Below are 11,630 nucleotides of genomic sequence, written 5' to 3' on the forward strand. Positions count from 1 at the left end.
ATCTTCCCTTCTTCACTCATTAACAGAACACGCACTTGGCTCTCTGGCTAGAGCTCTCTTTTTTGCTGTGCTGCAGGTGGCCTGAGAATGATAGAAATTGCATGCACTGGGTTCAGGTACCGTAACACCTTTGGCTCTTATTTGTCTTATTTGTCTTAATGATAATCCAGCCTTAAACAGAATCTTGCTCTTCACACGGGAAGCGAGAGAATAATTACCGAAAAGCATTGCTTTCTCATTGAGAGACGTGTATGCCCACCGTCCAGACACCTGTAGCGACAAGAAGGGGCTTGTGACGTAATGACAACAGAACATAAGACGAAGCAGAAGTAAAATTCCTGCTCTAAATATTGAATTATGAGGAGCACAGTAGGTAAACACGGGCGATTGGCCAAAAGATGGGGACATTTCTCCACAAACGGTTAATAAGATTTAAAATTAAAAGCAATGTTTTCTTTTATTCCTCCCTACTTCTCCCCTGTTTCTCCGACCCCAGACGTTAATCTCCTGGATCTGCAATGATTCCTCCTAATCCAAAATGTACATTCACTTCTTCCTTTTTTCACCCATCACACAGTGATAAGATTAACCACTGTCACACATGGCTTGGCCATGTATGATATTATCATAATTTAATGTATTTTCAAATAATGCATGAATGGAATTTCTGAAAAGTGCTGTGTGAATCTCGAGAGTGAGAATATACATATATAAAAAAAATAAAGATTAGAATATAATTTTCCCTCTTTGAATCCGCAACTTCAGGACTGATGCAAAGCAGGGTTGTTTGGTTTTTAAATCATCTGTATTCGCTGTGCATATGTCATATAAATAAGGCTTTTTAATCATTTTTCAACCCCTAGATAGATAGATAGACAGACAGACAGACAGACAGACAGACAGATAGATAGAAAGAATTGTGGTCTTACAGCAGCTCACGTGAAAACAATATACAATAATAATATTAAGTATTACAAAAAATTGCAATAGACATTACACCCAAAAAAACCAAACAATTGTTTTACAGGTAAAAGGTCTTAAATGCATTACATATCAAACAATATCAATGAAACTTTGCTTCTTTTTGCTTCTTCAGCCTCGCAGAGCGCCATGATTTGTAATCGACGTCATATTTGTAATCACAATAGTGTATTACAGTTATATACTCATCACAGTCGATACGGTCACCGTGCATTAATTTAGAAGGACTGTTGTCACATTTTGGCAGAGAAATGTGTTCTGCCGTCCCAGCAGTCAATAAATATTATGATTTTAATACTGCTAAACCGGCAGTCATTATTACAATATTTATGATATTGTTGTCAGGATCTGTCCGTCATGGCGGCTGACAGCAGAAACTCTCCGCTTTCCCATCTTCCTTGGCCCCGCTGTTGGACGGGTTCAAGGCTGATGTCTAATCTGTGAGAGGAGCGGACCGGCTCCATACATATGCATGAAAGCATTTTCAAATCTGTAGTAAGGGGCTCTACCGCGAGGGTAGATGGATTTCTCTAAAAGAGTGTAGGCTATATGGACACACGCGCACACGCACACACACACACACACACACACACACACACTTAGAGTTGAACATTGGGAGGTTCCCCTGAATTTGAAGGGGAAAAGGCACATCAAAAGACCATGATCTACCCCTATGGGGTCTGGGGACAGCTAAATAATTAATAATTTGGAAGAAAAAAAAAATCGAAGTTGCTTTTTGCTTGGTAGAGTTAGCGATTGAGTAATCGAGAATTGGGAAAACCGCCGACGTTATTGTGTTTCATAACAGTATTTTGTAATTCATCACAATGTTATAATTGGGTGGGTTGATTTTGCAGGTTTTGATTACTGGAAGGATTAATCTACCCGTAATCTACACCCTTGCTCACACACACGCGCACACACACACACACACACACACACGCGCGCGCACACACACGCCGAACAGCCCTTCATTTTACCTCCTCTTCATTTTCAGGTCTTTTGTCGCCCCCTGCTGCATCCAAACACAGAGAAGACGCAAGTGCTGCAAGGCACACAGAAAGTCTGAGTGAACGTGGTGTGGGCTGTGTGTGCGTGTGTGTGTGTGTGTGTGTGTGTGTTTGCATGCTCACTGAGTAGGTGTGTGTAGGCACGCCGAAAACCCCTGCTAGCCCGCGGCGGTGCAACGTCTCGGTGTTTTACTGCCGACACATATGCTCCTGCCACCTCTGCTGCCCGGCAAGCCACGGGCAGTTTAATTACCTGCAATTAAGTGCCAGCTCATTAGAGGAGCGAGAGATTGACAAGCAGAAAGCAAAACGAGCGGAGGGAAGGAGTCGGCAGCTGCAGACATATGGCTGAGACGTCGTGTGTTTGAGGGTACTTATCCGCGTGTGTGTTTGTGTTGATGCCATTCGAACGCAAGATTTTTCCCAGAGTGTAAATAAACAATGAGCTTTGCGCAGGGGTGTGCTTTATGCGTGTGTGTGTGTGTGTGTGTGTGTGTGTGTGTGTGTGTGTGTGTGTGTGTGTCTGTGTGTGTGTGTGTGTGTGTGTGTGTGTGTCTGTGTGTGTGTGTCTGTGTGTGTGTGTGTGTACACAAAAGCGCCGCCGTGTTTTGCAACCGCTTTCATCTGTCTGTTCACATGGGATTATTTGTATGCACGTGGGAGAGAGGGAGAAAGAGGGGAAAAAAGAGACGGGATATATGTGTGTGTGGCGCTGTGTGTGTGCGTGTCCGTGTGTGTGTGTGTGTGTGTGTGTGTGTGTGTGTGTGTGTGTGTGCGTGCGCCGCCGTTGCCCTAGTCTGTGCCGCTCGTGACAGTGATGTATGGGTAATTTAAAAAGTCGTTCTTTTCCACAGAGCGGTCTGCAGTCAGGCCAGCCAACCGCAGCCCATTCCCCTACAGCGCTAAGAAAACTCATCTACATCCCCTCTTGTAGCACCCCACCCCCACCCCCTCCACCACACACACACACACACACACACACTGACATTAGAGCACATAAACAAATGTTCCCTGACAGTGTTTTTTTCGCGCAAACTTTTATTCATAAGCTCCGTTTTTTCCTTCCCCACCGCCCCCCCCCCAGATTTTCAGATTCATGCCATCTCTGTATGCATTAGCGCTCCACACCTCCGGAGCCGCTCCTCTCGCGCTGCGCTGACCTCGGCTGTTTGACCCCCCGAAATCGAAGTCAAGTGCCCGAGGTCAGCGTTGTTGTCTTGGAAACCATCTTCTCCGCAATTCATCCTCCAGCATTTAAGGCCATTGCTAAATAAGAAAAATAAATAAATAAAAAATAGCAACTGAGTGTGAGTGCTTTCTCGTGTGTGTGTGTGTGTGTGTGTGTGTGTGTGTGTGTGTGTGTGTGTGTGTGTGTTATCAGAGATGGCGCCATGTGATTCAGAGTGACTGGCTCGCGGCCCAGACGGGCTGACCAACCTCCCCAACCTTGTTCCTTGAGCCACACAGTCATAGAGAGATAACCCCCCCCCACCACCACCACCACCAAGCCTCACCTCCTCTACAACCACTGTCACACACACACACACACACACACACACACACACACATACACACCCTTATTACCGCCTGGACCTTCCTGTGAGAGGTCTCCCATTATGTACTCGCAGTGTTGTAATCGCAGGCAGTGTAGTCACTGCAAATTGTTCCATCTTATCTAAGTCACCTGATTTTTCTTTACCTCTCTCTCTCTCTCTCTCTCTCTCTCTCCCTCTCTCTCTCTCTCTTTCGCTCCCTCTCTTTCTCCCTCTCTCCCTCATTCTCTCTCTTCCTGCCAGTGGCGGTGGAGTGGTCCATGCAGGAGCACTCCACCGCCAGCAGGGCCTCCCTCTCTCTCTCTCTCTCTCTCTCTCTCTCTCCCTCTCTCTCTCTCTCTCCCTCTCAACATAATTTGCTCTGCTTTCGATGGAAATGTGACCTTTTGCACTTTTTGTTTGCTTGATTCCTTGGTGTGGCGATATAAATGAGTGTTTTTATTTCCCTTTGGAGCCGTTTTTCTCGTGTGGTTTATAATGTCCTTATATATTTTTTTACTTTCATTTTAAGGGGCCCAGCCCTCGGCGGCCTATGGATGTCATATAACCGACGTACCCACGGACATGGTGAATAAAATTTGGATTCGGGGGCGGTCCCGACACGCCGCCGTCCTCCGGGTTTGATCCAAATCTGTCCATTGTTGTCAGAGAACTTACGAAAAAAATAACCGCTGCGTTTCTCATCTCCGCAACGGTCACGTGATAGCACTGCAGACCTCTGATTGGTCACAGAGAAGCGTGTCATCGCGCCACTGGTGACGTGCAATCACTCCGTGCATGCGCAAAATTGACATGAAATTTGCCATTTGTAACTACTGCAGATATTCACTCCACTCACAGTGTTATGAGCACGGATGGGACCCAAATGCAGGACGCGGCCTCAGAGTATGTAAAAGGGAAACGTTTATTTTTTAGGATGGGACCCTGGCGTAGAGGTGGAGTAAGGGAAAAGGGGTCCGGGAGTAGCAGACGGGAAGACGGGGGACGGAGGTGCGGAGCTGGCGGGTAGCGCGGTGGCGAAGCGGCGACTGACCAGCAGGCCGGACACCAGCCGGCAGGTGGGGAGATTCTGGGGGCGTGGGGATGCAGGTTGGGGGAGCACAGACAGGCCGCGAGGAATTAAAGAAAACTGGTATCTAGGGTCGGCTAGCGATTGGATTAGAGCAACTGTGCAACTTTTTTTTACCTTAAATAACAGCTTTAAAATCATTTTTGATGCTACACTGACTTGTAATACGAAGAATGGCACCTCTTTCATTCCCAGCCACCCACCCGAACACCTGTTCTTGCACTTTGTAGCTTCTGTGTTCAGGTACGAACGCAGAAGGTTTACACTTTACGGCACTACATCACTTCCTTGATGCTCGACTCTCGTAATTACCGTTTTCTTGGCTGGTAAAATTTATAAAAACATACGATAAATTATAAACTTTCTGGTCAAAATGGCCGGTAATTCTCACACAAAATGTAGCCGCTTCCTGACGGCACAACCGGGAACGGGCCAGCCGTGCGCCCGGCACCCGCACGACAGCCGACATGCGGCGGCCCTCACTTACGCTGTGTTACGGGGGGTTTGTTTCACAGCCTGACTCGCGTGTGTGAGCCGATCTGACAGGCCGAGCACATCTGGTACCTACACCGGTAACAGGGGGCCCCGTCCCTCCCCTAGCCCTCTCTCGCCGCGGCTCCGGGAAACGGCGAGATCCATGTAAGGAGTGCTGTAACCTAGGTGCAGGTTATAATAACCTTTATTGTTTGCGCTCGTAACATAGACTGTTATTGAAACGTGACCGATAAGCTTCAAATTTGTCGGGTAATGTAAATGGTGGTGGTTGCACGCGCAAATACCAAAAGTTACATAATGCTGCTTCAAACAAAGCGCAGCGTATTGGGCGTCATAAACATACACGCTTCAGAGGGGAGCTGGCGCGCAATAACATCACCTTCAGAATTTGTAGACATTCCAGAGATATCAATGTGAACAATCTTCCTTCGTCAGTTGTAACGATAACCATAAGCTATTACACAATCTTCACTGAAAACATCCCCCCAAAAAAGGCGGAGAGAGAGGAAGAATGACCCCCAAAGTCAGATTTGTTTCACCTAAGTGTGCGTTCCACTACAAACAATTTATTTGGTTGTATGTCATTTACAGCATTTCAATTTAGGCCTTGAACATCCTTGCCTCACACACCGACAAGCCTGGACACCGTGTATTGCTGCCAGCAGCTATGTTTTATTTTGATTATTAGCATTATGAATACTATATCGTTCTTACTAATATGTATTTATTTCTGTCTATATTTATTGCTTTGTTCATTGAATTGTCTTCCAGTTTTTTTTTTGTGCTTGTGCCCCCTGGAATCAGTAGAGACCACAAATAAAAGTTTTGAAAAACTCTCGCTCTCTCTGTCTCTCTCTCTCTCTCTCTCTCTCTCTATTCGCTTGCGCCCGACGTGAGCGCAAATGGCATACAACATAAAGAGCCGGCCAGGACATCGTCGAGGGAAGAGGAAAAGAAAAAAGCAAAGAAAAGATAAGAAAAATAAACTTTTATGGGATTCAAAGTTTGAACTCTCCCACGCCTGGATTTTCCTCCCTGGGTCTTTTTCCACGTTGCAATCCACCGCCTCCCCTTCTTCTTTTTCTATCTTTTCTTGTTGCCTTGATCTCCTCCTCTCTCACTCTCTCTCTACCTCTCCCTCTCTCTCTCTCTCTCTCTCTCTCTCTCTCTCTCTCTTTCTCTTCCTACCAGTGGCGGTGGAGTGGTCCATGCCGACAGCAGGGCCTCCCTCCTGTTGGGTCTGTGATGGATGAGAGCCCTGTGTGATCACTCCACGCTGACACACACACACACACACACACACACACACACAGACACACACGCCCACACACAACCACACACACACACACACACACACCAAATCCTCTTCTCTTCTACCCTCAGCTTATGCGGTTTCCGTCCTATTGTCTTCTATCCTTTTCTGTTCTCTTCTTATTTTTCCCTCACTTCTCTATTCTCTTCTCTCTTTCATTCCATTCTTTTCTATTCTATTCTATTCTAATATATTCTCCTAACCCCCACTCTATTCTATTCCACTCTATTCTATTCTATTCTATTCTATTCCATTCTATTCCATTCTATTCCATTCTATTCCATTCTATTCAATTCTATTCTATTCTATTCTATTCTATTCTATTCTATTCTATTATCTCCCCATCCCCTACCTGAGAGGAGATAAGTCCAGAGGTTAACGCTCCCCGCTCCCCCTGTGGTGTCTGCGTTGCCATGGTGACAGATCCTGACAGGGTGTTCATGGGAAATGCAGTATGTTTATGCTAATCACCCCCCCTGTCGCATCCTAACAACATGTCTGGGAGATAGAGCTGTCACCGCCACCGGTGGGGAACACTCACACACACACACACGCACACGCACGCACGCACAAACACACACACACACACACACACACACACACACACACACACACACACACACACACACGCATGCACGCACGCGCGCACACACACACACACACACACTGATACTTACGAGGCAAATCAAAGCATTTTGTCATGACATCCATCTAAGACTAAATATAAAATAATAGCTAGTTTTTATATGGCAACTTCAACTCCAGGTGTAAGAGTTGAGGGCAACTCACTTACTGTGTATTTGTGTGTGTGTGTGTGTGTGTGTGTGTGTGTGTGTGTGCGTGTGTGTGTGTGTGTGTGTGCGTGTGTGTGTGTACGCATGTTGGTTTACTGTTTGGTTTTAGTGTTGGTCTTGTTTGTGTTTTCGTGGACCCGTATGTCTATTTTGCATACACTATGCACGTATGACGACAATATGGCTGGGTGTATTTGGGTGGATGTTTGTGTGTCCTTTTGTGTGTGTGTTTGCGTGTGTGTGTGTGTGTGTGTGTGTGTGTGTGTGTGTGTGTGTGTGTGGCATGGTGATTGATAGTCATCCGTCATAGGCTGTGTCAGCAACAGAGGGCTCTCCATGAATGAAGGCCCGCGCCGGTCAGATTGATGAGGGGCCAACGCATGGTTAAGTCTCATTTCATTTACAAGCACTGGCTAACCTAGCGGTGCGCGCGTGTGTGTGTGTGTGTGTGTGTGTGCCGCTACTTGGAGGTGTTCTCTGAGAGGGTCAAGTGCCCCGATCCCCCCCACCCCCCTCCACGCACCCACCCCTCCCTGCTGGTCTGGCGTTTTAATAGAATAGTAAAATCACCCAGGCCACAAGCCCTTTTAATGCATAATGGGCTGCTTGACTTGATTGATCACTTCCATTGGCAGGCCTGATCAGTGGAATTTGTAAAAGTTTCTTCAAAGTCCCCCCCCCCCCCGAGGATCGGGGAGAAACAGCACTGGCTGGAGGATTTCGGGTGGTGGATAGTGCATTTAATTCACCTGCTTTTCCCTGTTGTGCATATGGACGATTCAGGGTCTTCCATTAGCCCTGAACCTCTGCATGTCTGTGGAGGTGGGACAACGTCAGTTCCCCCCGGAGAAGCCCAGTCTTCAAAGATGTTGTTTCCTGCTTTTATCCATTCTACAGGTTTCACTTAGAAACAATTGGACTTTTTACTCTCCCTCACAGCCTCCCGCCGTCATCCCCCCCTCCACTGTGGAGCAGTTATTGCGAGTCAAGTCAGGAATGGGTGAGGGAAGGGGTTGGGTTGAGGCGACTGTTTACCTTTCTAGGCTTAATGCCATCTCCTTGTATTGAATATTGTAGAACTCAGGGTCCTACCCTGAATTTGTGTCAAACCAAGAGGTGTCGGGGGGAACCCGGGTTAATGAAGGCGTGCCGCGCAATCGATGGTCAATAAATAAGTGTCAAGTGTCCCAGACATTTTGACAGACAGATGTGTCCTTTAGAAATGTTATATGTAACTGTATGTTGATGTTCGTACTCAAGTGGAGACTGATGCCCTTGATGAACTGATTCCCTTTTGCGTCCATTCATTGTGCTGGGTCGTCCTCCCTATATTTCAGTAAGAGCCACACGTGGCGTTCTTCTCCTTTCAGCTGCTCATAAAGGTGCTCTGAGGGCGATGTTCCAAAGAAAAAGATGTAGGCGAGTAGTGTTTGCAAGTGCAGGGTTTGCAGCTGCCCTTTGTTTGAAAGACGCTAACAACCTGACAAATATTTTGGGGCGAAGGAATTCAATTTACAACAGCTTACAGCTCCGCGTATCAGTGATTAGATTTATATCAATAGCCCATATTCACAATTACATTCTCTAATGGCTTTACAGGCCCATACGCACAAGTTTATTTGATGACAGGCGTGCAAGAACAAACTGCGAGAATTGCGTAAAGCATCCAAATAAAAGAAAGAAAAATAACCCTGACAAGGCGCGAGAATGAGGAATCTTCTTTACCCGATGGAGAGTGGCAAAATCCAGAATTTAAGAATTGTTGTAACCCTAACCCCTATTCATTTTGATTTGAGTTCATTATTTAGTTAGAATTTGAATTGAATTTAAATGGGAATTTTATGATAAATATACATTCAATTCATTGCGGTTCAACAATATCCCACTCCGTCCCACAATACAACTTTATGAAATGTGACGTATATTTTTGCGCAAAATATGAATAATTACTACATTTCTTCCAATAATTGTTTCCTTTTTTGTGTATTCCCTTATATGGAGAATAATAAGTAACATTGCTTTTCATTTCAACGGTAGAATGGGGTAAAGTGAAGCATTCTGGGAAATTGACTGCTTTTTCACTAATTGAAGTACATATAATATAGATATCTATGGATTCTACTTCAGAGTCATGGTTGAAAAAAACATGTGTCTTCATACAAAATGTAGAAAAAGATCAAAAATATTTAAAAAACAAAATATAATGTTTTGAAGCATTCAATATGGTGTTGGGATGAATACATGTTTAATGCACAAATCATTTTCGAAGTGTGTCTGTGTGAGATTATTTGAATTCCATTGATTTCTGATTTAATAATAAAATGGGTTTGCCACTTCAAATTCAATTCATATTCAAGGCTGAATGGTTGGATCAGAACCAAGACCCCAATCAGCTCCTGCAGTCTTTGGGGAAAAAATAAATAAATTATGAAATTAAAAAAAAACGAATAAAAAAGTTTTTTTTTTTTTTTTTTTTTTTTTATAATAAGAAACACTTTTCAACCAGAAACATGTGCACGTATATAAAAAAGCTCATTTTCCAAAATAGATAAAAAAAATATATCCATGTATTTATTATCAATTTGTACATCTAAATTAGCCTTGTTATATAGAGAAGAAGTTGTGAAGGAGAAGCTCTGTATAGAGGTTGAAAAAATTAAAAAAAATAAACAAACAAACATTTTTTATTATTTTTTTTAACTTTCCATGCAGAATGATTATGACAGAGCTAATTAATGTGTATTAATTGAATATAAATGTAAGTCGAATTAAAAAAAAAAGGCCTGCGCGACTCGTGTGTGTGGATTGGTCGCTCAATTAGCGTCGCCTTTCGGAGGGAACGCGCTGCTGTTGTCGTGTTTACGCGGGGAAGACGTGGCGTCTCCGCGAAGAGACGCTGTGGCGGTCGGAGAGATTCAAATGGGAACCAATTTGTTTGGCTCCTTTTTTTTAAGGAAACGCGCCCGGGACACCTGAGTAACACGGAGAGTCCCGTTGGGAAGAAAAGACGACGGGGAACACTCTCAACACCTTGTGAAGCTTTCTCCTGTCACTGTGAGTACGTGTTTTGCTTGTGACTAGTTATGGGCGGGACTGTTTGAAAAACGTTGTGTGGGAATCTCTGCCCACAGGTAAGGGCGAGAGTATTTATTATATAGAGCAACAAGAAGCTCGCAGGTCAGAAGTATAATTGATAATACTCGTAATAATAGTAATAATAATGATTATAATAACGATGAAGGTGGGTTCGGGCGCAGGAGGAATGGCGTTCCGCTCTGGCTCCTGGTCGGCCGACGAACCCGTGCGCCGATCCCCTCCGCAGGACAGACAAACATTGAGAGAAGCTCCCCGCCCCGGCGCCCCGAGGTTTAAATGGCTGGAGAGCCAGGTACCACCGGGTGATTCCGGCGTTTGTGTCCTTCATGCGGTGGAGCCACAGCCCCGGCGTGGCCCGAACCGAGGGTGATAGCGGAGGCAACCGGCGGCCCACTTGATCGCTCAGCCTCCTTCTCCCCTGTGCAGTAACTCGACTCCCGCTCTGAGAGCTTGCGGCAGAGGTACCCTCCACCTCCTGGGGCAAGACCGCGCCCAGCCCTCTGTTCGAGTGTGTCGTTCTGCAGACAGGAACGGAGAGAGAAGTTAGGGTTAAACAGCACCGGCTTCCCACGGAGAGCTGACTTTACCCTGGCAAACGCCTGCTGGCACTTCTCTGGCCGCTGGAGAGGATCTGGAGCACCCTTTCGAGTTAAGTTGGAGAAGGGGCTGGTTAGCGCCGAAAAGTCGGGGGCAAACCTGTAGTAGTCGGGCAGCCTCAAGAACTGCTTCTCCTCCTTCTTGGTCTTGGGTCTTGGCGTGTTTGCGACCACAGCGGTTTTATCAAGCTGGGGTGGGACCGGGCCTTCCCCCAAGTGGTATCCCAGAGACCGTACCTCTCTCCGTCCCACGGCACACTTCTTTGTGTTGGACTCAGACGCACAGCCACAACCACAGCGCCCACATGCTGCATATGCCGCTCCCAGGTGTCGCTGTGAATGGTAACATCATCTAGGTAGGCCGCGGCGTATGCTACAAGCAGACGAGGGACGTGGCCCATGAGCTTCTGAAAGCTGGCTGGGGCACCGAACAACCCAACAGAAGAGTGGGAAAGTGGTATTAGCCAAACGGAGTGGAGAACGCTGATTTTTCCCTAGACTCCTTAGACAAGGGAATCTGTTAGTAGCCCTTGGTTAAATCCATTGTCATGAAAAAAAAGACGGTCAAGAGTTCATCGACCCGGGGCATCGGGTAGGCGTCGAACTTTGACACCGCCTTCACCCTACGGTAGTCTACACAGAACCAGACCCACCAGCTTACCCACCAACATGGGACTAGACCAGTCACCCGTGGACTCTATTACGCCGATGTCAAGCATGGCCT

This window comes from Zeus faber (assembly GCF_960531495.2).
Source record: "Zeus faber genome assembly, chromosome: 20".
NCBI lineage: Eukaryota > Metazoa > Chordata > Actinopteri > Zeiformes > Zeidae > Zeus > Zeus faber.